The sequence below is a fragment of the Panthera pardus genome, unplaced genomic scaffold (assembly GCF_024362965.1).
Source record: "Panthera pardus isolate Hobbes unplaced genomic scaffold, ASM2436296v1 HiC_scaffold_17, whole genome shotgun sequence".
NCBI classification, from domain to species: domain Eukaryota; kingdom Metazoa; phylum Chordata; class Mammalia; order Carnivora; family Felidae; genus Panthera; species Panthera pardus.
Genome location: NW_026526732.1, coordinates 150,111,384 through 150,124,160, shown reverse-complemented (window position 1 = coordinate 150,124,160; position 12,777 = coordinate 150,111,384). Strand labels below are relative to the sequence as shown.

Below are 12,777 nucleotides of genomic sequence, written 5' to 3'. Positions count from 1 at the left end.
ACACTAGGCTTCCCTGCCTCTGTGCCCTTGCACCTTCCACCCTGAGAGCCACACCCTCTTGGGGACAAGGGACTGGGCCCTGACCCCTCTCCTCTTGCAGGGAACTCTCTTTGTCACACTGTTTCTCTGAGTTCTGATCCAGGGACTTTCTGAAGATGCCAGGTAGAGACAGCACACTGGGCTCAGCCCTTTCTCCTCACTTTCCTTCCTGGAAACACCCCCTCCTCCACCCCCCTGAACTGGACTCCCTTCCTCTAACCCCTTATCTCTCTCCCTGGACTGACTGACTGACTGACTTACCTATTTATTTACTTATTTATTCATTGTTTTTATTTAAATTCCAGTCAGATAACATACAGTGTTATATTAGTTTCCGAGTACAACAAAGTGATTCAACAATTCCATACATCACCAGGTACTCTCATCAGGAAGGCAACACGCAAAAGAAAGAATAGGGACCACTTCTCACACCATACACAAAAATAAATGCAAAATGGATTAAAGGCCAAAATGGCCTGAACCCATAAAAATCCTGGAGGAGAACACACACGCTAATTTCTTTGACATGGGCAGTAACAACTTCTTTCTAGATGTGTTCCCTGAGGCAAGGGAAACCAAAGCACAAATAAACTACTGGGACTACATCCACATAAAAAGCTTCTGCACAGGGAAGGAAATAACCTCCTGCACTGTTTTAGAAGGAAACTTCGTCCCAGGGAATTTGATGTCAGAGACTGAGCTGGCTTCGGGATGGTTGGTAGAGAAACAATGGTTTCCTCTTGAAACCTGGGGCACCTGTGCCTGAGGCACCAGCTAGAGAATCTCACAGAGGCCTGTTTGCTTTTTGTTTATTAACCATCATCTTGGTCACCACTGAATGATCCAAATCTAATCTGTCAAAGTAGTGTTTTTATCCTTCCTAGATACATTTGTTTTCATAGCCTTGCAATAACTAAAGCTGTAATTTTCACTTTCCCAAACCATGGCGTAGAGCTTTTGTATTTTTTTAACGTTTTTTTTTTTTTAAATTTATTTTTGAGGCAGAGAGAGACAGAGCATGAACGGGGGAGGGGCAGAGAGAGAGGGAGACACAGAATCGGAAGCAGGCTCCAGGCTCTGAACCATCAGCCCAGAGCCCGACGCGGGGCTCGAACTCACGGACCGCGAGATCGTGACCTGAGTTGAAGTCGGACGCTCAACCGACTGAGCCACCCAGGTGCCCCAAGCTTTTGTATTTTAAAATGATCTTCATTCCATAGCTCTGTGAGTCCCAGACAATCCTCAACACAAAGCAGCACATAGAAGTACAGTTTGCTACTGTATATGATAGTGCCTGGGCCTTTGTTTATCAAGGGGACTAAGTGACAGCTGGAGAGGCTGATGCCACTGCGGGAAGATTTCTTTTATCACTTACATTTCCCGAGGGGAGGGGCAGGGCACACCACACAGGGCCAAGTGGGGGCAGAAGGAGAGGAAGAAAGCATGGTTCAGAGCCTTGATTGTGTTTTCCTTGAGAAAGGGAAGGAGGGGCTGGGGAGACGGTTTAGAACTGACCAGTCTGAATAACGTTATTGGTGGGCTCTGGGGGATGGGAGTTCTCTCTAGAAGGCTGGTAGCTGACCCTGGGTCTTTGGAGCAGAGGAATATTGCCTCCTGGAGTGTATGCGCCTGACAGAGAGATGGTTCAGAATGTGGCATCTGGATTGTTGAGTTTGCAAAGGAAAGGCATGCTCCGGGGCAAGCACTTAGCTGTCTCTAAGAATTGTCCAGCCAGGGGACAGAGAGTGTCTCCTCAGTGATGGGAGTCACAAATGTCAGAGCATCAAGAATACAGAAAATATCATTAATGCAGTATATTTCGACCATAGTATGCAACCATCAATTCCTTCAAAGTGGCATGTATTTAGTGCAGTGAAAACGCCCTTCACCAGTGTTCGTGCACTGCCTGTGGTTGTGAATGAAAACCTAAGGAATATTTTATTGGAGTGTTATTGGTACCATTTTCTCCACCCTGATTAATGTAAGGAGGTAATTGGTTTTCAGGCAGCCCCCAGAGTACAGTAAACAGTAGATGCAAAGAATTTCTTGCTAAGCCCTGTAGATAGAGGTTTATTAAAAATCTGTATAACAACATATTTAAATCTGAGAATTCCACTGGTTTAGAATTCTTTCCCTCTGCTTCTTTTCCTCACCCTGTGCCTGCAGCCCTTCTCTCCCTCTCTCTCATCCCTCAGGCCCTCTCCTCCCCTAAGTCTCCACCATCCTCTCCCTCCTGGATTGTGGCCCTGGTGCCCTGCATCACTTGCCACCTGGGGCTCTTCTCCTTGCGGGAGTCAGCGACCCTGCTAATGTGAGTCAGGTTGTGTCATGTGTTCACTGAAAATGCTCCAGTGACCGCGTCCCACTCTTGGGAAGCCTCTAGAATGTAGGACCCATGAGCACAGGGGCTTTGGGCTATTTTGGTGAAAGCTGTATCCCCGGCATAGAAAGCCATTCCTGGTGAATGGTAAACACTAAATTAATTGTTTTTAAATGAATGAATGAATGAAATATGCTATTAGAATTTAATTCCAGGGGTGCCTGGGTGGCATCAGTCCATTATGCGTCCGACTTCCACTCGGGTCATAATCTCACAGTTCATGAGTTCGAGCCCCATGTCAGGCTCTGTGCTGACGGTCAGAGCCTGGAGCCTGCTTCAGATTCTGTATCTACTACTCTCTCTCGCTGTCCATCCCCCACTCATGATCTGTCTGTCTCTCTCTCTCAAAAAATAAAAGACAAATTAAAAAAAAAAATTAAAGAATTTAATTCCATGATACAAAATCATAAAATGAAAAATACATAAGCAAAAATGAGGAAAGATTTTTTTCATGCCACTAGTATACATGAAGTTTCATAACTTCATTCCGGGGGCAAGACCGCTACGTACACTGAGGCTGTGCAGTGGTTTCCTATTGCCGCAGAACAAATTCCCACAACCATAGTGACTTACGAGAGCAGCCATCCATGTGTCCCAGTTCTGCAGGTCAGCAGTCCAGTGTGATGCTGAGGGTTCTCTCCGGTGTGTCACAGGCAGTGTTTGCACCTAGCGCTCAACATCCCCTCCAAGCTTGAACAGAGCTGTTGGCAGAATTCCATTTCCTGGAGCTGGAGGACTGTGGTCCTCCCCCTGCAAGGGTCCACTTCCTTGCACAATGTCAGTGGGATGCTGCTGTCAGCTCCTGTGGCCACCAGCACTGCTTGCCCGGTGGCCCCTTCCATGGTCAAGGCCTCTCTCACGGTGAGTCCTGTTCATTATGCCAGGCCTTCACTCAGGAAGAACCCGATCCTATTAAGGGCTCTCCTGATGAGGTCAGGATTACCCATGATAACCCTCCTGTTTTAATTCAGCTGATATGACCCTTAACTGCACATGCAAAGTCCCTTCACACCAGCACCAGGATTACTGTTTGATCCAACAACTGGGAGAGTATGAACAACCTGAGGTTGGTTAAGGCAACCATCTTGGAATCTGCCCGGGTTTGTAAGTCAAATGCTTCTTTCACCCATTATTTTTATTGAATGCTTCAAACTTGTCTTTGGAAAGTAATAATGAGAAATTTATTGAACATTCATATAAACTTAACATCTCTCACTATGGTCTTCAATGAGATTTGGTAAAAGAGATTTAGGCATCAACAAATTTTATTTTATTATTTTATTTTTTTAATTTTTTTAAACTTTTTTTTTTTAATTTATTTTTGAGACAGAGAGAGACAGCACATGAATGGGGGAGGGGCAGAGAGAGAGGGAGACACAGAATCGGAAGCAGGCTCCAGGCTCTGAACCATCAGCCCAGACCCCGATGCGGGGCTCGAACTCACGGACCACGAGATCGTGACCTGAGCTGAAGTCGGACGCTTACCAACTGAGCCCACCCAGGCTCCCCAGGCATCAACAAATTTTAAAAAACACAGTTACTCTGTCCTAAAATATTTTAGGCAATTCTGCTTGTTGTCATTCCATTCAAATCTGCAATTTCATCAGTGGTTATTCCTTTGTATGATTTCCAGCTTAATTTGCATTGAGCAACAATGTACTTTTTCATTCTGTGAATACATTGAACCAGTTGAATGTGAGGTTAATGTGCCCCATCAAATCCTTCACGAGATAGAATTGCCTGCACACCATATGCAACATTGTATGCCAGAAATTAATGAGGTGCCAGTGAGCAAAAGATCAAATGACCAAAAGATCAAATGTGTATGATATTCTGTATCCTCTCTGTAACACGGTTCAGAATAATTGGCTGTGGTTTTCTTCCAATGCAAATAGTTCTTACAGAGTATCCTTGGCATGAACTTTGGTATTTCATTTTAATGGGCCGGAAATCCTCCTGAGTGTATGATCAGGAGTAGGATTGCTAGACTGCAGGCGGGATGTGCTGTAACCAGACCAGCCGACGCCAGCTTGATTTCCAAAGTGTTTGTACCAGTGTAACCTTTCACCAGGCGTGTGCATGTGTTTCTGTTGCTGTTCCGATTGCTCTGAAAATGAAAACTGAGAGGCAGCTCTTTCACCTGAAGGGCAGGCAATAGTGTGAACATCACGGCCTGGTTGCAGGACTGCCCAGGTCTGACCCTATTAATAACTTGATTTCCTTTACTTGAATTCCATGTACCTTGTTACTATACCTGCAACCTCTAAGTCCAGATATGCTTCGTTTCCACATCACCATATAGTATCGTTTTATTCATTTGGAATTTTTTATCGTATATGTTTAGAATCATCCATAATAAAGACAGAGGAAGGGAAAGGGGGAGCAGACTGGTGCAAGGAGAGACAAAACACAATAGAAAACAAGAGCAAGAAAATAAAGGAGCAGAATTGAAGGCAGTGACTACAGACAACATTTTCAAAGTGCAAGGAGGGGTGCCTGGGTGGCTCAGTTGGTTAAAAGTCCGACTTTGGCTCATGTCAGGATCTCGTGGTTCATGGGTTCGAGCTCCGTGTCAGGCTCTGTGCTGACAGCTCAGAGCCTGTAGCCTGCTTCGGATTCTATGTCTCCCTCTCTCTACCCCTCCCCTGCACACCCTCTGTGTCTAACTCTCTTTCTCTCTCTCAAAAATAAAAATAAACATTGAAAAACTCAAGTGCAAGGAAATAAAAGAGATGTAGAATAAAATAAGTTTTAGAGAGCTTTACTAGCAATCTATTACTGTGTAACAGACGACGCTCACAGTTAGTGGCTTAAAACAACAAACTCTTCTTTGCTCACAAGATACTATAAGACAAATGCCCTGGAGCAGAGGTTGAAGGGAGAAGCTGGACAAAGAGGAGGAATTTACAGAAGGAATAAGTAGTTGGTGGTTGCTTTACAGATGGAAAGATTTTGTTAGTCCTCCGGGGAACAGGTTCCAAAACAAGACAGGGTTAAATTCACCATGATATTATCAGAGGAAACACCTGTCAGAGCATAGGAGAGGGAGACAAAAAATTCTGGAAGGGCCAGCAGACGGAGATGCCAGTCCAGCCCCACATGATGGTCCAGAGGAGACAGGTGTGTTGCACTATCACAGACCACCAGGCAACCTACGTGAAGGTGAGCAAGGCCGGAGAGGAGTCCTCAGCTACAGTCAGCCGTCAGAGAGCCCCATGCCGCCCAGAAACCAGCCCGCCTTCATGTCCCAGACCTGTTACTGTGTGACCCAGCCCATGGGAAGTAGGGCCTCTGCACAAATACTGCCATGGATTGCAGAGCCCAGGTGTGGGGGCCCTTGTGGCTTATCTGGGAGCGTGACCCCAACCTTCCTACCTGAGCGGTCTGGGCCGTTGGAAATGAAGACCTTGTCAGGCTGGGTTCCTGCACTTGTCCCTTCATAGTTACAATGGGACAAGGAAGAACCAGCAGGCATCCACGTCTCACCCGGGTTCCCCCTACATTTACTCTTATCCCAGTTGTGTAAGAGGACCCCGACCCCCTCCTGAGGATCAGGGTGGATTACTTCTGCCTGGAGAAGAGCGGACTCCTGCCCTGGGCACAGGGAGTCCAAACATCCCTGGTGACAGCCATAATGTGTATGAGGTTCAGTCCATCCTTATTCCAGGACCTCCAACCTGCCGTGTTGAGAAATGCAGACAAAAGAAGCAAAATTTCTCCAGTGGCTGATTGGAAGCAACGGTATGTGGATCAATACCTGTTTCCACCCCTTGGGTCCTGGACTCACATACTCTTCTTCATGAGACCACAGCACTATATAGAGATATCTCATTCAATAAATACATTGTCTTCTGGAAAATGGCACCCATCCCTTTGGAGTATTTTCTCAAAGCTGACAGCTTGTGCCCTGGAAGGGCCATTCTCTGTGGCTGACTAAATCTGGACCATCTGAAATGTAACATGACAGGTGGATCCCATAGTCACGGTACATCCTGCACCTCCTTCACTGTGAGGGGTCTCCCAGCTACATACCGTGTTGAGAGCAATTCTGAGCCTGTGGATCATGCATTTTGATAGCCCCTAGATAGTGGCACTGGCTGTGTGGGCAGGAAACAGGAGCGCACACATGGGAGAGGTATCTGTCCCATGAGGATGAGTCTCTGGCCCTTCCAAGATGGAAGGGGCTCAATGCAGTCAACTTGTCACTTCATGGACAGTTAATCACCTAAAGAGATGGTGTTATAGCAGGGCCCAGTGTTGGCCTCTGTTTCTGACAGGATGGACATTCAGAGGTAGCAGTAGACCAAATGGGAATCATGGCTGCTGGATCCATATGTGGCTTTGTCTCTGCCATGTGGTCACTCCATTCATGCGCCCATTCCACCAGTCCTGGGCTGACCAGTGATAAAGGCTTGATGAAGTCAACTTATCAGCTCAGTGTTTCATTTCCTGTTCGTGGGTGGGTGTTTGCTGGTGAATGATTCAGGCTTCAGTGCCGAGAGATCATTTCCATTTAGGATGGACTGATGCGGACCTGGCTAATTGATGACTTAGTGTGTTACACAGAACCTAGCACATAGGGTCATTTTTAAAAGTTTATTAATTTCTTTTGAGGGGGTGGAGAGAGAGAGAATGAGTGGGGGGAGGTGCCGAGAGAGGGAGAGAGAGAATCCTAAGCAGCCTCCATGCTCAGCACTGCACCCAATCCAGAACTCTATCTCATGAATTGTGAGATCATGCCCTGAGCCGGAATCTAGAGTTAGACACTTCACAGACTGAGCCACCAGGAGCCCTGCATATGGTCATTTTTAATCATGTGCCTTCTTGGTGTCCCATGGACAAGCATTCTGTCTTACCAGGTCCTGAAACACACCACATGGCACTTCTATTCTAAAAGGGAATCTACTACTCTTTGTGGATGGCATGACCTTACTACAATACCTGAGGTGCCAGCATGTGGTTCTCCTACTAGTGCTTTCCTTTAGCTCCACACTGCATCCTTTCCCAGCATTGACCCTTCTACCATCAAGAGGTCCAATAGATGGTATCTGAATGTAGGATGGCCTGGATATTTCTCTTCTGGTCCCACTCAAAGCTAGCATCCCTCTAGGTCATCCAGACGTGGGCCAAACGTAACCCCTAGGGATGAAATGTGTGTTGCTGGAACCCCACGTGTCCCCTGGGCCATGTCCTTCCTTCTTTGCAGTGAGAGATGCAACTCGCAATAATTGGTGTCTTACCTTGGAGGGAATATCCCTGCATGCCCCTGACGTCTAGATCCATAAACCTTAATCAGATGACCCCTCCCTGCTTCTCTAAAATGATTCATTTACTTCATTTTTAATGTTTAGAAAATGATGGTAGTTAGCATCAATGACCAAATTTACCATAATTTTAAAGCGTAAAATGTAAGATTTACCATCTTAACCATTTTTAGGTGTACTGTTCAGTGTATTAAGTACATTTATATTCCAAGACTACTGTTAACACCATCTGTCTTCAACTCTTTTCATATAATCAAGACTGAAACTCTTTATCCATTCAACAAAATTCCGTCATTATCCCCTTGTCACATCCTCTGCAAAATGCCATTCTAGTTCCTGTCTCTATGGATTGGGCTATTCTAGATCCCATATGTAAGTGCAATCATACAGTACTTGTGTTTTGGTGGCTAGTGTATTTCAATTAGCACAATCTTCTCAAGGTTCATCTGTGTTGTAGCGTGTGTCAGGTTGTTCCTGCTTTGTAAGTCTGTATTGTATTCCATTGTACGTATACACCTTATTTTGCTTATCCCTTCATCTATTGATGGACAATGGGTTGCTTAATTCTTTTGGCTCTTGTAAATAATGCTGCTTATAAGTATGGGCTTATAAACACCTGTTCATGTCTCTTCCTTCAATTCTTTTGGATATATACTCACAAATGGAGTGGGTGGATCATACGATAATTCTATGTTTAATTTTTTGAGGAAGCTTCATACCATTTTCCATAGTGGCTGCTCATTTTACATTCCCAACAGTGTACAAGGGTTCCAATTTCTTTTCCTGTTCACTGGCACTTGTTATTTTGTTATTTTTAAAAGAGTAGCCATTCTATTTGGTGTGAAGTGGTATCGATGGACCCTCATTTGTCCCCTTGTACGAAGGCTGGAAGAAACCACTTCTTCCCTAAGAACGGGTATCTCACTGTGGTTTTGATTTGCATTTACCCAAGGATTATTGATGTTGCATATCTTCTCACGTGCTTGTTGGCCATTATATATCTTCTTTGGAGAAATATCTGTTCAAGTCCCCAGCCCACTTTTTAATTGGGTTGTTGGTCTTTTTTCGTCTCAGGAGCTGTCTATGTGTTCTGAATATTAATCCCTTATCAGATTTGTGAGTTGGAACTATTTTCTCCCATTCTATGGGTTACATTCTTCCTCTCTTGATACTGTTCTTCAATGCACAGAAGTTTTAAATTTTCATGAGGACCCATTTGACTATTTTTTCTTTTGTTGCCTATGACTTTCATGTCACATTCAAGAAATCACTGTCAAATCTAATGTTGTGAAGCTTTGACCTAAGTTTTTCTTCTAAGATTTTTATAGTTTTTGCCCTTAGGATTAGGTTTTTCATCCATTTTTAGAGTAATTTGAGTGCGGTCTTAGGTATGGGTCGACTGTATTCTTTTGCATGTGGATATCCAGTTTTCCCAGTATCATTTGTTGAAACGACTGTCTTTTCACAATAAATGGTCTTGGCACCCTTGGCAATAATCACTTGACCATACATCCAAAGGTGATTTTCTGGACTCTGTTTCTGCTTAAGTCTGTATATCTATTTTTATGCCACTACCACAATGCTTTGATTTCTGTAGCTTTATGTAAGTTTCAAAATTAGGAAATTCAAAGTTAGGCCTTCAACTTTGTTCTTTTTCATGAATGTTTTGGCTTTTGGGGTCTCTTGACCCCAAATAAAATTTCATATGATTTTTAGAATGAATTTTTCTATTTCTGCAAAATATATCATGTGGATTCTGATAAGGATTGCATTGAATCTGTTGATTGCTTTGGGTAATATTAACAAATCAAAAATGTTAAGTCTTTCAACATAGAAAAGTCTTCCCTTTTCTTAATGTCTTCGTGAATTTCTTTCAGCAATTTTCTTAGTTTTCCCTGTACAAGTTTTTGCCTCCTTCGTGAGGTCAGCTCCCACAGTTTTATTCATGCTATTGTAAATAGAAGTTTTCTTAATGTCCTTTTGAACTGTTCATTGTGACTGAATAAAAATGCACATGATTTTTTCATGTGATTTTGTATCCTGCAACTTCGCTGAATTCATTTATTAATTTTACCATTTTCTTTTCTTTTCTTTTCTTTTCTTTTTTTTTGGTTGGATTTTTTCTGGAGTTTCTACAGAGAAGTTTATGTAATGAAACAGGAATCAATTCATTCCTTCCTTTCCAGTCTGGATACCTTTTACATCTTTTTATTGGCTAACTACTCTGGCTATAGCTTCCAATACTATGTTGAACAAAAATGATGAGAGCAGACATCCTTGCCTTATTCCTAATCTTAGAGGGAAAGTTTTTAGGCTTTCAACATTGATGTTCACTGTGGGGTATTCATCATTGGATTTTATTATTTTGGGATAATTTCCTTTTCTTCCTTGTTGAATAAATGCTTTTATAAGGAAAGGATGTTGAATTTTTTCTTTTTCTGCATTGAGCATTGAGATGACCATGTGGTTTTTTTCACCTTAATTTTTTTAATGTGATGTATCACCTTGATTGATTTCCTGTGTTGATACATCCTTGCATTCCACGAATAAATCCCACTTGGTCTTGGTGTATAAACATTTTAATATGCTTCTGAATTCAATTCGCTAGTATTTTGTTGAGTTTTGCACCAATATTCATCAGGGATATTGATCAGTAGCTTCCTTGTAGTATCTTTGTCTGGCTTTGGTATCAAGGCCATACTAGCTTTATAGAATGACTTCAGAAGAGTTTCCCTTTGCTTCAGATTTTTGGGAAGAGTTTGAAAAGTGTTGGTGTTAGTTCTGTAAATGTGTGGTAAATCTCACCAGTAAAGCCATGAGGTCCAAGGCTTTTCTTTGTCAGGTGTACCCTTTCTGGTTATAGGTCTATTCAGATATTCTATTTTCTTATAATTGTGTCTTGGTAGGTTTTAGTTTCAGGGAATCTATTCATTTCATCTAGGTTTTCCAATTTGTTTGCATACAGTTGTTTACAGTACTGTCTTATAATCCTTTTTATTTCTGTAGAATAGGTAATAGTATCTACACTTTCCTTTCTGATTTTAGTAGTGTGTTTTCTCTCTTTATGTCATTAGTCAATCTAGGTAAAGCTTTGTCAATGTTATTGATCTTTGCAAAGAACCAGTTTTTGGTTTCATTGATTTTCCAGATTACTTTTCTATTCCCTTTTCTACTCCTATTATTTATCTCTCTTCTATTCTATTCTATTCTCTCTATTGTCTCTGCTATTCCTATTCCAATTCCTGGAAGATTACTTTTCTACTCCTATTATTTATCTCTGATAGAATACTGATTCCTAACTTTCTTCGGCTAGCCTTGTGTTTACTTTGTTGTTCTTTTTACTAGTTCTTAAGTTGTAGAGTTTGGTTGTTGATTTGAGATCTTTTTTGATATAAACATTTTCAGCTATAAATTTTCCCATTAGCCTTGTTTTCCCTGTATTCTATAAGTTTGGATATATGGAGTTTTGTTTTCAGGTGTCTCTAAATATTTTCCAATGATTTTTTTTTTTGGTGGTATACTTGTTATTTTACTGTTAATTTGACACACCTGGACCAAAGTATTCACAATACTTGATATACTTTGAAGAGAATCATGCACTATAGTCTTAGATGTAACTGGAGAACAAGCAAGAAAAAAGGCTTTAAAATATATCCAGTGTGTATTATTTCAATATTCATTCATTTATAAATTAGACTACATACTGTTCTTTTTCTTTTCGTAATTCTTTAAAGCTATTTATTTGGTTATTTATTTAGTTATTTATTTATAGCGTGGGTGGGTGAGTGGGGAAGTGGGCAGAGAGAAACTTGAGCAGGCACCACCTTCAGCATGGAGCCCAAAAGCAGGGCTCAATCTCATGACCAGGAGTTCATGACCTGAGCTGCAATCAGAAATCAGATGCTCAACCAACTGAGCCACCCAGGCACCCCTCTTTTTCTTTTTCTTTCATTGTTTTATTCAGGCAGGATTCATTCAAGGAAAAACAATTTAATTTTGTTTGCATTGCATAATACAAATGTTATGAGTGAAATGTTCTCTTATCTCCTGCATCCAGGAGGGAACCCATGAAATTCTCAGTTAGTATTCTAAACCAATAGGTCTTACTAAAAATAGGTCAAAATTTCAACAGCCAAATAGCCAGCCTGTTTGTGGTCTTGAAGAACATCTAATGGACTCTCAGGTGTTCTTATAATGAGGAGTACTTCAATTCTATGCGATTTGTCAAAATTTGAAAGAACATTGCATACAGAATTATTCTTGGAGTTCTAAATGCCATTTAAATGACAACAATGGGAATTTTAAGTGGTTGTCTCACAGGGCCAAACCTGTAAATCCTAACTAGCTGAAATTCAGTACTATCATGACTTCTCATTTACAAGGTAACTAGTTGGTAAATTAATAGATGGCATAAAAATTAATACTTGACATTATTTTTAAAGGAGACAATGTATGATAACCAGGGAATCAGAAAACTCAATGTATTTTCCAATAAGATAATCATTTAAGCCTCTTCTGTATACAACAGGGTGTAAGCCTGTATCTATAATGAACTTGCACATTTACCACAGTTAATCTTATTATGAGTTCTTGAATTGTTTTAGATATACACCTTTTTATTGACTAAATATTATGTTTGTATACCTGGTGATGATGACTTAGGACATTGAGATGTTTTCAAAATATTTTTTAAGTTTATTTCTTTTGAGAGAGAGAGAAAGAGAGAGAGAGAGCAGGGGAGGGGCAGAGAGAGAGGGAAAGAGAGAATCACAAGCAGGCTCTGCACTGTCAGCACAGAGCCTGATGTGGAGCTAGGATTCACAAAACAAATCATGACCTGAGCTGAAATCAAGTCGGATGCTTCACTGATTGAGCCACCCAGTGCCCTGAGATGTTTTAAAAATATTTATAAATTTGTTTCTGCTATGCAAAAATAGCTGGTAATAATTTTACAGCTGGTAAAAATTTTACAGTTTTATAGAATTAAAATCTTACACAGTACTTATTTTAATGTTTAAAAAAATTCACAGAAAAAATACAAATTACGCAACCTGATTGCATGGTACTGTTATTTCCAGTTTCCAGTTCTGGTAA

General features: G+C 41.5%; 2 protein-coding genes and 1 pseudogene across 2 annotated transcripts in view; 1 reads left to right on the top strand and 2 right to left on the bottom strand.

Moving 5' to 3' along the window:
• LOC128777755 (class I histocompatibility antigen, Gogo-B*0103 alpha chain-like) overlaps nucleotides 1–12,777 on the bottom strand; it is a 345,882-nt gene that overhangs the window by 232,486 nt on the left and 100,619 nt on the right. The gene's annotated exons all lie outside the window — the stretch shown is intronic.
• Nucleotides 1–12,777, top strand: part of LOC109261320 (DLA class I histocompatibility antigen, A9/A9 alpha chain-like) — a 144,029-nt gene that overhangs the window by 76,458 nt on the left and 54,794 nt on the right. The window lies entirely within an intron of this gene.
• Nucleotides 1–12,777, bottom strand: part of LOC109261985 (DLA class I histocompatibility antigen, A9/A9 alpha chain-like) — a 288,568-nt pseudogene that overhangs the window by 232,486 nt on the left and 43,305 nt on the right.